Below are 17,167 nucleotides of genomic sequence, written 5' to 3'. Positions count from 1 at the left end.
CTCATAACAGATTCCACGTGGCAAGTCGAGGTGATGCCCACGTGTCTGCTCCATTATCTTTCGCAATCATTTCCCCTGACCGTGGGCGGCCCACTACCAGGCGGTTACAAACGTCGCCATCAGTCCGTTGCCTCCCCCACCTATAAAAGGAGGGACTCAGATACGTTATTCCTTAAGCCCTTTTGCCTTATCTCAAAACTCTGCTAAACTCTCCATTCGAGAACTCCATTCTTGTTGAGGCAGAGAACTGACTTGAGCGTCGGAGGGTCTTGCCGGAGCAACCCCACCTCCGGTTTAGACTTCCCTTGCAGGTCCCGGCGGTGACCGCGGCTTCCTCAACTCCAGCTTCTTCGACGCAGGTGGATTTTTGCACCAACAGGATTGGCGCTAGAGGAAGGGGCCTGTGTCTTCGCAGCACCCTTGTTCTTGAAGGAGCGCTCAACGGAGCCGCCTCCGGCCATCTCTCCGTCACCTACTCCTAATCCTCCCCCGCGAGATCGACACCCGATGCCTCCGCGCAGGGCGTCCACCCGGCGGTCCACGGCCTCCGCGGCCAGATCTCAGGCTCCGGCCTCCCCTCTCGTTTCTCAGCCAGCTCCTCCTCCCCCTCCGGCGACGGCGGTCGGCGCGGAGCCGTTTGACTTGCTAGCACAGCAGGTCAAAGGCCTCGTCGAGGCCGTGCTGGCAATGCAGCAGCAGCCGCCGCAGGCGTCGGTGCATCCGGAAGGGGCATCTCCAGAATGCCAGAACCCGACGGTGGGGCGGGCCACCTGGGCCAGCTGCCTCGTTCTTCCCGGGAAGGTGAATCCAAGGGTGGAGAGCCCTCAATCGGACCACGACTCCACCCCTGGGAGATCCCTGCCCCCGTTCTGCCAAAGGACCCTCGAGACTCAGAGTCGAGAGGACTTCTTGGACCGGAGGCTCCAGGAGATGAACCGGCGGATCGAAGAACTCCGCCATGCACCTTCCGCTTACGGTGAGGATATCTGCACTGACCCTCCCTTCTCCCAAATGATTATGCAGGAACCGATCCCGCCGAATTTCAAGCTCCCCCAGTTTGGAAGCTATGACGGGACGTCGGACCCGGTGGACCATCTGGAGGCCTTCCGAACGATGATGCTGCTTCATGGTGCTCCCGATGCCATCTTGTGTCGGGCTTTCCCGTCTACTTTGAAGGGAGCGGCAAGGAACTGGTACTCGGCCCTGAAGCCGGGCACCATATTCTCCTTCGACCAAATGAGCCACCAATTCGTGGCCCATTTTGTCAGCAGCCGACATCCCCGGAAAGGTTCGGAGTCCCTCATCAACATCAAGCAGAGGGAAGGGGAGTCCATACGGGCCTACATCAACCGCTTCAACATCGCGGCGTTGGAGGTCCGAAACTTGGACCAGTCGGTTGCCATGGCCGCCCTGAAAGATGGCCTTCAGAAGAATGATCTCTTGTACTCCCTGGAGAAGAAGTACCCCAGGGATTTTGCTGATCTGCTGGCTCGGGCTGAAGGATACGCCCGAGCGGAAGAGGCCTTCAAAATGAAGGATGAAGAGACTGTGAGGGAGCGTCAGGCGGGAGATTCTGGTAAGCTCGCAGTTGAGAAGAGGCCAAAGAAAGCCCGGCCTCACTCTCGGTCCCCTCCTGGACATAAGCGCGCCCATACTCCCCCCCGGGCACGCAGGCAGAGGAGCCCGGACAACAGGTTTCGGCGGGGTTCCCCACCAAGAAAGTTCCGCAGCTACGCCCCCCTCAACGCCTCGAAGGCCCAGGTACTGATGGAGGTCAGGGAGCTGCTCCCTAGGTCGGAGAGGATGCGCACGCACCCCGGGAAGCGCAACCTCAACAAGTTCTGCCTCTACCACCGCGACCACGGCCACGACACCGAAGAGTGCATCCAGCTCCAGGACGAGATCGAGGAGCTCATCCGGCGAGGTCGGCTCGACAGATTCATCCGCCGCCGGCCTGAGGGTAGAGGAGACCGGCCAAGAGCCCTCCCACCGCCCGAACCACAGAAAAGGGAGGAGCAGCCCGGGGACCGGCCTCCTATCGGGACCATCGACTCCGTCGCCGGAGGGCCTCAAGAAGGAGCGGGAATACTGTAAATGTATCGCTTACTATTTCACTTTGAATCTACCTTTCTTTTTAGCTAACATGCTCCTCCCACCTAGCATGAATGTATTATGACCGGATATGATTCCTCCAAAAGCACGGCCATGTCAGAAACAGGAGGAGAACCTCGTCCTGACATGAGCAAGGTCAAAGGCCCGGTTCTTTTAGACCGGATAGGGGGAGAGGCCTTACAACGCCCTAATGTGCCCCCACAGCCCTGTTAGGGACAGGAGGAAAACCTCGCCCTAACTTGAGCAAAGTCAAAGGCCCGATTCTTTTAGACCGGATGGGGGGAGAGGCCTTACAACGCCCTAATGTGCCCCCACAGCCCTGTTAGGGACAGGAGGAAAATCTCGCCCTAACTTGAGCAAAGTCAAAGGCCCGATTCTTTTAGACCGGATGGGGGGAGAGGCCTTGCAACACCCTAATGTGCCCCCACGGCCATGTCAGGAACAGGAGGAGGATCTCGTCCTGACATGAGCAAAGTTGAAGGCCCGGTTCTTTTAGACCGGAGGGGGGAGAGGCCTTACAGCGCCCTAACGCGCCCCCACAAGCCAGGCTGATAACGAGAACCTCACGCCGGCTCAAGCAAAATGGAAGACCCGGACTCCTACGGGAGCCGGGTTCCGCCGCCAAGGTAAACTTCACCCGGACTTCTACGGGAGTCGGGTTCCGCCGCCAAGGGAAGCTTCGCCCGGACTCCTACGGGAGCCGGGTTCCGCCGCCAAGGGAAGCTTCACCCGAACTCCTACGGGAGTCGGGTTCCGCCGCCAAGGAAAGCTTCACCCGGACTCCTACGGGAGCCGGGTTCCGCCGCCAAGGTAAACTTCACCCGGACTCCTACGGGAGCCGGGTTTCACCGCCCAGGTAAACTTCACCCAGACTCCTACGGGAGCCGGGTTTCACCGCCCAGGTAAACTTCACCCGGACTTCTATGGGAGCCGGGTTTCACCGCCCAGGGAAGCTTCGCTCGGACTCCTACGGGAGCCGGGTTCTGCCGCCAAGGGAAGCTTCGCCCGGACTCCTACGGGAGCCGGGTTCCGCCGCCAAGGGAAGCTTCGCCCGGACTCCTACGGGAGCCGGGTTCCGCCGCCAAGGGAAGCTTCGCCCGGACTCCGACAGGAGCCGGGCTCCACCGCCAAGAAAGTCGGGCTCCATCTGCTACTTCGCCAGCAAGGGTTAAGAATGGTGGCGAGGCTTGGCCACATGACGAGATCGGATGGAAGGGAAGAGCCCCTTCCCACGATGACCTCTAAGCCAAACAGGCCAAACGATGAGAAAGGGTCAACGAACGACAATATTGGTGCTACGCGCGGACAAGGTAACACAAAATACTTTTTCCTCATTTCCGATATATGTACTACAGGGCCAGGACGGCCAGAGAAAGAGGGACAAAACGACAAGAAAAGAAAAGGAGGCAGCTACAAAAAGGGGGTGACTACAAAAGAACTCTAAGGAGGTCCTGCTCCCTCTAGCCTAGGGTGATCACCTCCATCCCTCGACCAGGACTGCCTCAGGCTCTCCACCATTTCCTCTAGTTCTTCCTTCTTTTGCAGCATATCCTGGAGCGCCTGACGAAGTCGCCAGCTCTCAGCCTCCGCTTCCCGATGCCACTTCCGCAAAACTTCGGACTCCGCCTCTGCGTCCGCGACGGCCTTCCGCTCGAGTCCCAGTTGGATTTTTACTTGTTGAAGTTCGGCTGTCTTCTCCCCAAGGGAGACAGAAATCCCTTCGACAGTACCTCTCAGGGCTTGGAGCTCTTCATTATCTTGGGCGTTAGCAAGCTGCGCCCTAGTAACCAACTGCTCCTGGAGATGAATCACCTCGTCCGCCGATCGACGGAATCTCCCCTTGTACTCTTCTACCTGCCGGCGCCAGCTGGCCCGCTGCACGTCGTGGCTCACCTCAGCATCTTGAAGCTGCCTCTGGAGGTCGGAAACTTTTTGTGACCATATCTGCTCATCCCGCGCTGTGAGCCGGGATGAGTTCCCCTCCAGTTGGCCGATCCTCCTCTTTGCAGCTGACAGCTCCACCTTAAGGGCGCTGATCCTGGCTTCTTGAGCCCAAGTTCGGTCGCTGGTGCTCTTCGTGCATTCTTCGAGCTCCTTCGCGAAGTTCGCCTTCCTCCGGCTGTAGTCCATGATTGCCTTCACTTGGAGACTCCTGAAGTGGGCGGCCTCAGCGGCAGCCTCGGAATAGAATTTTTTCGCCTGGCGGAGCTCGCCCTCCGACTCTTTCAACTTCTTCGTCAGGTGGAGGACCTCCTTTTTTAGCCGTTGGATAGTTGACTTCAGCGGGACCCCCAGGGGCAAGGGAAGTGCTTCGGCGGGACACTGCCATCGGAAGATGCAAACGTCAGAGACCAACTCGTTACAAGAAGAAAGGCAGAAAAGAAGAAGCAGGGGGAAGGAAAGGCCATCCACAATAAGAAGTTCGACTTTATTGATTAATTTTGAAGACAAGCGGAAAGGAAATATGGCGACAAAAGAAAGATACAAGGTCGGAGGTCTCAGACCTCAGGGGCAGGGGGTGGAGAGCCCGACGTGGGGGGTGCGACTGCGGCAGCGGCGGACGAAGGGGCGGCCTCGTCGTCAGACTCCTCCAGAAAGCCGAGTTCAAGGTCGGGGTATCTGCCGGCCACCCTCTCTCGACAGAGTTCGAACCCCTTGGTGAACGCCTCCAGGCCGAACTGGACGTTCAGCTCCCTCATCTCCGCGGAGGTTTTGAACTCCTCCACCGCAAGGGTCCGGGCCTCCGAGACCAGAACCGGAGTTTGCTCGGCCAGATGGGCGACCTCGGCCTCCGCCTTCCTTGCCGACTCCTCCAAGCTTCGCCTCTCCTCCTCCCGGGCTCGCCTTTCCTCTTCCCGATCTTGTCTCTCTCTCTCCAGGGCCTCCCGGAGGGCGGCCACCTCGGCCGTCTTCGCTTGAAGACGAGCAACCTCGTCTTGGCAGTGCTCCTCCGCCCGAAGAAGATCCCTTCTCATGCGGCCCGATGCCTCGACATAGGCGAAGAGCTGGTGCCCGATCTGCAGGGACAGATAGAGAATTACAACAAAGACCGAGCAACTGAGCAAATAAAAATCCGCTTACCTCAAGAAAGGACCCCAAGGTGTCCCAGGCCCGCTGCTCGGGATCAGCACGGTCGATCCTCTCCATGACATCGGACAGAATACAACCATCTAGCAGCCGACGGATCAGGGCCTTGTCGTTGAAGGGGTTCTCCGATCCCCCCTCGGAACAGATGGACTCATCTGCAGCGGCTCGTTGGCTGCTCGGCCTGCGGGCCACCGATTTTCTCCTCCTCCCCGCGGCGGGCGCCTCCGCGGGGCGTACCTCCGGAATGGGGACCCCGGTCGGCGGGCTCCTTGAGGGAGCCCGGGGGGCCGCTGGCTCGGCATCCGAAGGAATGTCGATTGCCGGAGTAGCCTGGACGGGCACGGCCAAGCTCGTCTCCTCCACCCTGGCCCTCTTCGCCGAGCTAGAAGTCACCGCGCCCTTCCTTTTCTGGGCTCTCATGGCCTTGGCGAGCATCCGTGTGGCTTCAGCGTCCATTGCTAAAAAAAAAAAAAAAGAGGAAAAAAAGAAGAAGAAGAAAAGAAGAAGAAAGAAAAAAGAGGAAAAAGGAGAGAGAAAGAAAGAGAGGGAAGAAGAAGACAAGAAAAGAAAAGACGTATACTTGCTGGATCCTGAGGGCTCAGGCCGATGTTGAAGAGAAGCTGCTCCCTCAGTAGGTTTGGAAGGGAAGGAGCAGGGTAACTCAGGAGCTTCTGGGCGGCCTGAAGGTCGTCCTCTCCCAGGCTGGGAGCCCGGCGGACGGAATCCCTCAGAGACCCCCAAGGGGGCAGGCCCAGTTCCAGGGTCGGACAGTAAATGAAGAGAAATTTCCCCTTCCAGTTGTGAATCGAAGAAGGGGCGCCCTTCAGCAACCCCTTCTTGCCGAACTGGGGGGAGAAGTACCACCAGTCCTTCGCTGAAGGATGGCGTTTAAAGGTGTAGAAATGTCTGAACAGGGAGAGGGAAGGCTGGACCTCGGCTATATGACAGAGGGAGAGAAACCCTATCAAAAACCTAAAGGAATTCAGGGCGACAGAGGCGAGAGAAATGTCTAAGAAACGAAAGAAGGCGGCAACAAAAGCAGGAAGCGGAAGCCGGAGTCCGGCACGGATTGCCTCCTGGTACAAACAAAAGCGACCAGGAGGGGGAGCGCTGGTCCGGTCAGAAGGGCCAGGAAGCTCCAGGTCGTACTCTGAAGGGACCCCGTACCGAGCCCTTATCAGGAGAAGTTCGTCCGGAGTCGACGAACAAGGAATGGCGCCCGGTGTGAAAATCGGGCGAGACCCCGCCCCGAACGCGGGTTCGTCCGCAGAGACAGGGGCCTGGGGGTTTGAAGCAGAAGAACTCCCAGAACTTACAGGGGCAGAAGAATCGGAAGACATTTTTCTTTGGGGGAGAACCTAAAGGACCCTAGAAAAGCAAGCCGAGAAGGGAGGGAGACGCCGGAGGTCAACTCAGGAGAAGACACAAAAGAAGTGGAAGGAGGAGAGGACCCTAGGCGGTAAGAAAAGGAAGGTGGGCACTAACCTATCTTGCTCTAAGGGTCTGGGGAGCGAGAAACGGAAGGCGCCTACGGCTCGAGAGGGCGTTCGCTAGGGCAGACTCTCGGGGAGATGACAGACGCCAGCAAGAAATCAGGAGCGGAGTGGGGCGCCTGAAGGGGGGAGGACGGGTTTAAATAGACCCTGGGATCCGGCGCCATAATGATCTCGAATCCCCCCGGGCCAGTCCGCATCCGACACGTGTCCCACTCCCCGTGGCAGACGGCTGAAGGCGGCTGGCGGTTGGCAGGGTCATAATTGCACCGTACCTAGGCCAGTGTACCTGTGGGGTCTTCGAAGCATCCCCTCGTACCGCCCCAACTTGAAAAGACTCTGGCACGCGCTCATTTAATACCAAAATATCTGGGAGCGGCGGGGCGTGGATTCGAAGGGACGGGTCCGACTGTACTTCTATGTACTTCCTTCGTTTGAAATTCAAAACTCGGATGTAGGGGGACTGGTGTTGGGTATAAAATACCCACAGCCGGAACCCACGGCGGAACCGCCATCAGCAAGTGCAGCTCCGCCCGGACTCCTACGGGAGCCGGGCTCCACCGCCATCAGCAAGTGCAGCTCCGCCCGGACTCCTACGGGAGCCGGGCTCCACCGCCATCAGCAAGTGCAGCTCCTCCCAGACTCCTACGGGAGTCGGGCTCCACCGCCATCAGCAAGTGCAGCTCCGCCCGGACTCCTACGGGAGCCGGGCTCCACCGCCATCAGCAAGTGCAGCTCCGCCCAGACTCCTACGGGAGCTGGGCTCCACCGCCATCAGCAAGTGCAGCTCCGCCCGGACTCCTACGAGAGTCGGGCTCCACCGACGACATCAGCGCAGCTCCCTCCGGACTCCTACGGGAGCCGGACTTCACCGCCAACATCAGAACAGCTCCGCCCGGACTCCCATGGGAGCCGGGCTTCGCTCCCAGTATCAACTGCTGGTAAGCTCAATCCGGACTCCTATCAGAGTCGGACTTCACCCTTAACTTTGTTTGCAGCGCAACTCCGCCCGGACTCCTACGGGAGCCAGGCTCCACCGCCATCAGCAAGTGCAGCTCCGCCCGGACTCCTACGGGAGCCGGGCTCCACCGCCATCAGCAAGTGCAGCTCCGCCCGGACTCCTACGGGAGCCGGGCTCCACCGCCATGAGCAAGTGCAGCTCCGCCCGGACTCCTACGGGAGCCGGGCTCCACCGACGACATCAGCGCAGCTCCCTCCGGACTCCTACGGGAGCCGAACTTCGCCGCCAACATCAGAACAGCTCCGCCCGGACTCCCACGGGAGCCGGGCTCCGCTCTCAGTATCAACTGCTGGTAAGCTCAATCCGGACTCCTATCAGAGCCAGACTTCACCCTTAACTTTGTTTGTAGCGCAGCTCCGCCCGGACTCCTACGGGAGCCGGGCTCCACCGCCATCAGCAAGTGCAGCTCCGCCCGGACTCCTACGGGAGCCGGGCTCCACCGCCATCAGCAAGTGCAGCTCCGCCCGGACTCCTACGGGAGCCGGGCTCCACCGACGACATCAGCGCAGCTCCCTCCGGACTCCTACGGGAGCCGGACTTCGCCGCCAACATCAGAACAGCTCCGCCCGGACTCCCACGGGAGCCGGGCTTCGCTCCCAGTATCAACTACTGGTAAGCTCAATCCGGACTCCTATCAGAGCCGGACTTCACCCTTAACTTTGTTTGCAGTGCAGCTCCGCCCGGACTCCTACGGGAGCCGGGCTCCACCGACGACATCAGCGCAGCTCCCTCCGGACTCCTACGGGAGCCGAACTTTGCCGCCAACATCAGAACAGCTCCGCCCGGACTCCCACGGGAGCCGAGCTCCGCTCTCAGTATCAACTGCTGGTAAGCTCAATCCGGACTCCTATCGGAGTCGGGTTTCACCCTTAACTTTGTTTGCAGCGCAGCTTCGCCCGGACTCTTACAAGAGCCGGGCTCCGCCGCCGACAGCAGTTGCAGCTCCGCCCGGACTCCTACGGGAGCCGGACTCCGCCATCAACATCAGAACAGCTCCGCCCGGACTCCTACGGGAGCCGGGCTCGGCCCACGACCCCTACCGCCAGGAGGACCTCACCCACACCTCAACAGAAACTGAGCTCCGGTCGTTACCGAGCTTCAATCGACAGATCCACGACCCCTGACAGACCCTCAAAGTGGCCACGACCCTGCTCCACCTCCTGTGGCGGACTCCACGTAGTATCATCATTCCCTGACAAGCCGCAGCAGCCATAGCCGCCCTGCTCCACTTCCTGTGGCAGACTCCGCACAGCTCCACTATCCCCTGGCAAGCCACAGTGACGGCCACGAACCTGCTCCACCTCCTGCGACGGATACCATGCGATTCTCCTGACGACGGACGCTGCTCCACCCCTCATAACAGATTCCACATGGCAAGTCGAGGTGATGCCCACGTGTCTGCTCCATTATCTTTCGCAATCATTTCCCCTGACCGTGGGCGGCCCACTACCAGGCGGTTACAAACGTCGCCATCAGTCTGTTGCCTCCCCCGCCTATAAAAGGGGGGACTCAGATACGTTATTCCTTAAGCCCTTTTGCCTTATCTCAAAACTCTGCTAAACTCTCCGTTCGAGCACTCCATTCTTGTTGAGGCAGAGAACTGACTTGAGCGTCGGAGGGTCTTGCCGGAGCAACCCCACCTCCGGTTTAGACTTTCCTTGCAGGTCCCGGCGGCGACCGCGGCTTCCTCAACTCCAGCTTCTCTGGCGCAGGCGGATTTTTGCACCAACAGTCCTTTTTATTTCTATGTCAAGATTTTTTTCTGTAATTTTTATACTTTTTATTTTTATTTCAAAACTTTTATATGTAATTTTTATGGAGATCTCTTTCTTCTGTCGTGGTTAACATTCTCTCTAAAAAGAAAACTAAGTCTGGAGACCTACAGTGCCGTGCGGGCTTGCGGGTCCACTTGAAGGGTCCTGTATCCTGTAGGCCTAGATGGTGAGAGGGCTATAGATGGTGTGCATTGGCCTCTATGTTCTATTAACAAATTTCAAAGAGATTGTGTTGGGTGTGTGAAGAAAAAACTATCTTTTTCCTTGTAGGATCTTCCAAATCCAATGAGATCTGGGGCGAAATATTTTAAAAAAAAAATTATCCTACTTTATTTCAGATCTAAGGTCTATTAGATCTGATTCTTATTATCTGATATTTAATCTATAATTAAATTTAAAACTTGAGGATTAGAGGAATACCTCTAGGGTAACTAGATTACCCTATAGATGATCGCAGCAACACCCAAGGTTCTAAAATAGCCACGCAGTAGCCTGGCCTCTACCAGTATCCACTCGAGCAGGATCTAGATCATCTTCTCCTCACAAATCTTTGCTCCAAAAATCAGATCTAGATCTGATCTGCAAGATCTTCAAAAGATCTTCTGAAGCTGGAGCAGCAGCTTCTCAACAAATCCCTGCAGCCTTCTGATCAGGGAGCCACCACACCTTGGACAAGCACCAGATGGATGCCCAACTTCTTGGATGTGAAGAGGGGAGGGAGAGGAGTAGAGAGGGCATGGAGAAGTGGAGGGGTTTCATATTTTTGCTGGGTATTGAGCAAATTCTCTAAACCCTAGGCGCAGACAAGGTTTAAATAGATCCTGCTGCACCATGCAGTGCCACATCATTCGATCAATCAAAAAATTCTATTTAATTCTGAAAAAATTCTAATTGGTGGAGTGAAGTTATCTGATCATATCAGATAAAAGCCCCACCAAACCCTCCTACTATTGGTACCAACACTGGATAAACACAGAGAGATTGGCATCCAACAGTTTGAGTCGATCAAGGCATAGAGTCCTCATCTCATGGGACTCTATCCTTATCCACTTGGGGCGCACGCCATATCTGATTATGGTGCCCACTTTGAGGGTAAAATTAGTAGGTGGACACTCCACAAAAAATCTCCAATGACCTCTTGCCAAGTGGCCTTCAGTCCAAGGTCCATGGGTCAACGTTTGACCAATGTCCTAAAATGAAAATGGCAGGTGACAGAAATTGGTAGGTGTTGTCTTAAATTCATCTCAAGAATTAAGACAAGACTTTTTTGAGCTGGACTGGCTCCAGACAGACTGTGAAAAACCTTCTCAAGGTTCTCTGGGTGTGTCAAATCATATTTGACTCAGTCGAGATAGAAAAGATTACACGAGGAGAAAGTTAGGCTCAATCGTGTGCTAGCACGATTGCTTTGAACCTAATTGGATCTAATCCAAATCAATCGAACTGGGCTAGCTCAATTGATAACATCCAAATCTTAACTCTTGTTTGTGTGACCCAGTTAGGTTTATTTTCGTATGGTAATGAGACATGTCGTGATCTCATCTTCGACATCATCGAAACTCCTTTCGATGGACCAGAACTCTTCTGATTCAGACAATTAGAATGATCGATCATCAATATCATTCTAATTGCTCTCAAAATCCACCAGTGATGCCTAGTAGTATATGGTGAAAACCATCAGAAATGAAGATGAACCTCTCAGTGCAGCTACCTGTGTGATTGAGTTCCTCTATCATGAGTCCCAACAGAATCAGGGTTAAGGTGAACTCATCAAATCCAACATCAGTCATATGAATCAATCGATCGATCCGAGTCTGATGTGAAACCCCAATGAAAAACTCTTTTCTATTATTTCACTCTGCCATGGCCATGGGCTTAAGGACTCGATCTTTCAATCATCATAGGACTACTCCTATCATCTATCGAGGTTGATAGATTTCATCTTGGTGCAATCTGGTTCCTACAATGAATATGCTACAGCCAACATACACCTCAGGATTTCGAATGGCTAGGAGATCGAGTTATGGTATAGTCAAACTATAACACACTCAAGGTGAACTGTCGATGCACCTCAGGTCAAAGAACTAGACACACAGCTGCAGCATCGAGCTAGTCATCGACAAGAAGGTAGACTTCCTTATGACTGCTCGAGGTGGTCACGCTCAGTACTCTCATTCTCAATGAATATCTGTACTCTCGCTCTGGTATCTCCACACCGTAGACTCAAGACACATCGATCCTAAGGAAGCGATTGTACATCAACCTTCCAAGATCGATCACCATCCTCGTGATGATCCTATGGTCAGGAGCTGCTTATGAGTTAGTTATGTAAATTCATGCCTTAAATTTTCAACTCTTGAAAATATGAATTAACATTCCTACTAACTCAAAGGATGTATAACAGACATAATGTACACAATGTGATAGTAGAATAATCTTTTTATTCATTTATAGTCAAAATTATAAATTTATCCTTATATTTGTACAGGAATGTGTTAGCCAATCAGGCATCTAGGGCACACATCTAACAAACTCCCACTTGACCTAATGCCAATTGGCTACATATCTAAGTCCCATCTTCTCAAGGTGGGCTTCGATCTTCTGCTGGCCTAATGACTTTGTCAGTGGATCTGCCATATTGTCTGTGGAGTCGACTCTCTTAACCTCGACATAACTCTTTTCGAGGTAATCATGAATCAGATGAAATTGCCGCTCAATATGCTTGGACTTCTGGTGAGATCTTGGCTCCTTAGCTAGGACTATGGCACCATTATTATCACAGTAAAGAGGGATGGCATCTGATGACATCACTCCAAGCTTTGTGGCAAACTTTTTGTACCAAAATACCTTCTTCACAACTTCCGATGCAGCAATATACTCTGCCTCCATGGTGGAATCAGCAATCACCATCTGCTTGAAACTCTTCCAGCTAACTGCACCACCATTGTAAATGAACAGACTTTCAGATGTCGACTTTCGATCATCTATATCAGACATAAAGTCTGAGTCTGTAAATCTCTGAACCTGGAGTTCTCCATTCCCAAAGACTAGAAACATATCTTTAGTCCTTCTCAAGTACTTAAAGATACATTTCACAGAAGTCCAGTGCTCTTCGCCTGAATTCGACTGATATCTGCTTGTGACACTCACAGCATGGGCTATATCAGGTCATGTACATAGCATGGCATACATGAAGCTCCCTATTGCCGAAGCATAAGGGATCTTGCTCATGCGTTCAATCTCCTCAGGTGTGCTAGGGCACATCTTCTTGGAGAGATGAATGCCATGTCTAAAAGGTACTAAACCTCTTTTGGAGTTTTCAATGCTAAACCTTTTTAGCACCTCCTCTATATACATCTTCTATGAAAGTCCTAGCATCCTATTTGGTCTATCTCTATAGACCTTAATATCCAGTATAAAGGATGATTCTCCTAGATCTTTCATAGAGAACTCCTTAGACAACCATATTTTGACTGAGGTCAACATGAAAATATATTTCCAATTAGGAGGATGTCATCTACGTACAGTACGAGGAAGATAACTGCACTCCCACTGATCTTCTTGAATACACTTGGTTCCTCCTCGTTCTTGATGAAACCAAATATTTTGATCACATCAATGAAACGAGTATTCCAGCTCTGAGATGCTTGCTTAAGTCCATAAATGGACCTTTGTAGCTTGCAGGTCTTGTGATCATCATCACTGGATGTGAAATCAAGCGGCTGTTCTATATAGATATCATCCTCAAGATATCCATTTAAGAATGCCATTTTCACGTCCATCTGCCATATTTCATAATCGAAATAGGCTGCAACAGCAAGCAATGTGTGGATGAATTTTAGCATGGCTACGGGCGAGAAGGTATCTTGATAGTCAATACCTTCATACTGACTATAATCTTTCGCTACGAGCCTAGCCTTGAATGTCTCCACATTTCTATCTGCACCTATCTTTCTCTTGAAGATCCATTTACACTTAATAGGTATAATACCTTCAGGTGGATCTACCAAGGTCCAAACATGGTTTGACAGCATCAAGTCAATTTCTGATCTTATTACCTCTAACCATTTCTCAGAGTCAATATCTAATATCGCCTCATCATAGGTCTTGGGGTCATCACCATGAGCCCCATTTCTCGTGAGGAACATTTCCTCTACATCTTCTTGTATGGTACCTAAGTACCTTTCAGGAGGATGAAAAATCCTAGTCAATCTACGAGGTGGAAGAGATTGTGTTAGGACTGGTTCTAATTGATTTGGTTCCTTAGGTTCTTTAGCTCGTTGCTCTTGAGAGACATTCTCCTTGAGCTTAATTATTCTTCCGATGCCACTATCTTGAATAAACTATTTTTCAAAAAAAATAGCATGTCGATTCACAATCACATTGTGATCTTCTGGAATATAGAAATAGTATCCTAATGACTCTTTAGGATATCCTATAAATCGAGCTCTAAAAGATCTGAACTCTAACTTGTCCACCTGCTGTCTCTTAATATGAGCCGGACAACCCCAAACTCTGAGATGACTCAGACTTGGCTTCTTACCGTGTCATATCTCATACGGTGTGGTAGGAACAGTTTTAGAGAGAATCCTATTCAATACATATATTGCTGTCTTAAGACAATGTCCCCAAAAAAACTCAGGAAGGTCCGTGAAGCTCATCATGGAACGGATCATATCTAATAGGGTCCGGTTCCTCCTTTCTGAAACCCCGTTGAGTTGTGGTGTTCCAGATGGAGTCCATTGAGAGACTATGCCATTGTCCTTAAGATAATCTAGAAACTCCCAACTAAGGTATTCACCTCTTCGATCTGATCGAAGAACCTTAATGGGCTTTCCTGTTTGTTTTTCTACCTCATGCCTGAATTCTTTGAACTTTTCAAAGGATTCAGACTTGTGTTTCATTAGAAACACATATCCGTACCTAGACATATCATCGATAAAGATAATGAAGTAGACATAGTTTCCTTTAGCCGGCACATCAAATGGGCCGCACACATCCGTATGTACTAGGGCAAGTAGGTCTGTGGCCCTTTTCCCATGTCCCACAAAAGGGAGCTTGGTCATTTTGCCTTGAAGGCATGATTCACAAACTAGATATGATTTGAAAGTCAACGGACTCAATAGCCCGGATTTCTCCAATTTGTTAACCCTGTCTTCTGCTATATGACCTAGCCTTAGGTGCCACAGATACCTATTATTTAGACTATCTCTAGGCTTTTTAATTCTCATGGCATTCACATTTTGCTCGATATGAAATACAGATACATCAATATGTAGCTGATAGAGACCATTAATAAGAAAATCATTTGCAACTTTATTATTTTCATAAAATATGTTACAATGGTTCTTATGAAAGCTAATCACATAGCCTTCTTGTGCTAAACATGAAACAGAAATCAAATTCCTGCTTGTTGCAGGCATATAATAACAGTCTCTAAGAACTAAATCTAATCCTAACAGTAATCGTAGAGGGTAGGTTCCCATGGTCACAGTAGCAACTCTTGCTCCGTTTTCGATGTGTAGGATCATATCCCCATCCCTCAGTCTCCTGCTCTCCTCAAGACCCTGCATAGAAGTGCACAAATGAGCACTAGAACCAGAGTCAAGTACCCAACTGGATGCAGAAGAAACTGTAAGATTAGATTCTATAATGAGCATACCTCCAGAAGGACCATCCTTCTTGTTCTTCAGGATGGCCAGGTACTGAGGACAGTTTCATTTTCAGTGGCCGTCTGAATTGCAGTGGAAATATTTTCTCTTTTCAGCAGCCTTCTTCTTCGATTCCATCTTCTTCTTTTTCCCATCCACCTTCTGCTTCTTCGCAGACTTTTTCTTCTTTCCAAAAGACTTTCTCTTGGAAGAAGTCTGCTCCACAGTAAGGACTGAGCCTTTTGAACTCTTCAAAGAAAGCTCAGCCATAACCAACATATTCATTAACTCAGCCAAGGTACACTACATCTTATGCATATGGAAGTTCATGATGAACTGACCATATGCATCAGACAAGGACTGAAGGATCACATCAATATGAAAATCTTTGTCTAAGGTGATATCGAGATTCTCAAGCTCCTCAAGGTCCTTAGTCATTGACAAACAATGATCTTGGACTGACTGCCCATCACGCATTTTAGTTTTAAAAAGTCTTTGGCAGACTTGATACTTGGCTGCAAACTTTGTTCACCAAACAACTCTTGTAGGTGAGCCAACATTTGGCAGGTAGTCATAATATTCTCATGCTAGTGCTGTAAGTCATCAGACATTGCATCCAATATGTAGTACCTGACTTTGTTATCTTCATCCATCCACTTTTTCAGAGACGCTCTCTATTCAGCAGTCGGAAGTGCTTGCATGGCAGGTGGGTCCTGGTCCATGTCATGAGTCAGTTTCTTGAAACTCAGAATAATTTTGTAGTTCCTCAACCAGTCCTTGAAATTGGGTCCAATCAATCTGTGGGTGTCTAGTATTTTGGTCAGGGGGTTAGATGCAGACATGTTTCCTGTAGAGAGTCAAAAGTTTCTAGTTAGATTTTGTAATCAGACTTAACCAATTTATTTAGGGGTTTCATTTTTAAACAAATTAAGCTCCCATTATTTTCTCAGATGCCTACACTCTCTATCTAGAGATGTAAAAATCTTCGTGATTAGTGATTTCTAGTGGGTGGTGCGGTCTCACCGACTAGCTCACCACCTCACCTAACAGTTATTGATGATGGGTCAATCGATGAGTGGACAACTCTTGTCCAATGATTCTCTAATCATGGTGCACCCAAAACTTGATCTCTAATTCATGAAGCTACCGTGCCCGAAATATTGCTCCAATCCTTAGTTAAGTTAGACCCACCATTTGCACGAATTAAATTCCTGACTGAGTCCCTCACCGTATCCAGAATATTGAGCACAACCCATCCTCTAATCCATAGCATCCAATGCCTAATGGACATGGTTGCATCTTTTCGATACAACTAAACCACTGTAACCAGCCGAGAACAATCAACCCCGAAAGGGCCCGCACATCCACAATGGTGGAAGATCTTAGACTTAATATTTTCTTAGAAAGATTTAATTTAGGTCTCATTAAACTTGACTTGACATAGTCATAACAATTGTGACTAATCTAGTGGCATGGATTAGCTCGAATTGTTAGTCACCTTAAATCAGAACTGGGTCGACACATATGGCCAGGTAAGTGAGACCGGTGGAAGGAATATGCCATTAACTCGACAAGAATGCATTCGAGTCGAGTAGCTCCCAATTAAAAATCATTCAGTCGCATCTGCCCAACTTACCTTAGACACCAAATTGTCGAACCAGAACTAATTGGGTTAGCCTACAATCTAGGCTCTAACCACTGAGCCAAATTAGGTCTTAATTTGATCGAGTCACATATGAATGTGATTCGACCTTGATCTAGACTTAATCCTATTAGGCTGGTCAATTATTAGCTTTCATGATCCCACCTAACCAACTTTTGATTTGGTTTGATCAACCGCTAGACCTAATTGAGCTACCCAAGTCCGAACCCAATCTTATGAAAATGACTTAGATTTGAAATTCTTAATTTTAGCCCTAATTTAATTTCATAAACTTAATTGATTAATTAAGTCTTGGGTTCATTGATAAAATATGTAAATACATCCTAGGGTTTCAGGATCTAGGATTTTGTAAAAAAATTAAATTT

This window comes from Elaeis guineensis, chromosome 1, assembly GCF_000442705.2.
Source record: "Elaeis guineensis isolate ETL-2024a chromosome 1, EG11, whole genome shotgun sequence".
In the NCBI taxonomy this organism is placed as follows: domain Eukaryota; kingdom Viridiplantae; phylum Streptophyta; class Magnoliopsida; order Arecales; family Arecaceae; genus Elaeis; species Elaeis guineensis.
This window is presented reverse-complemented; position numbering follows the sequence as displayed.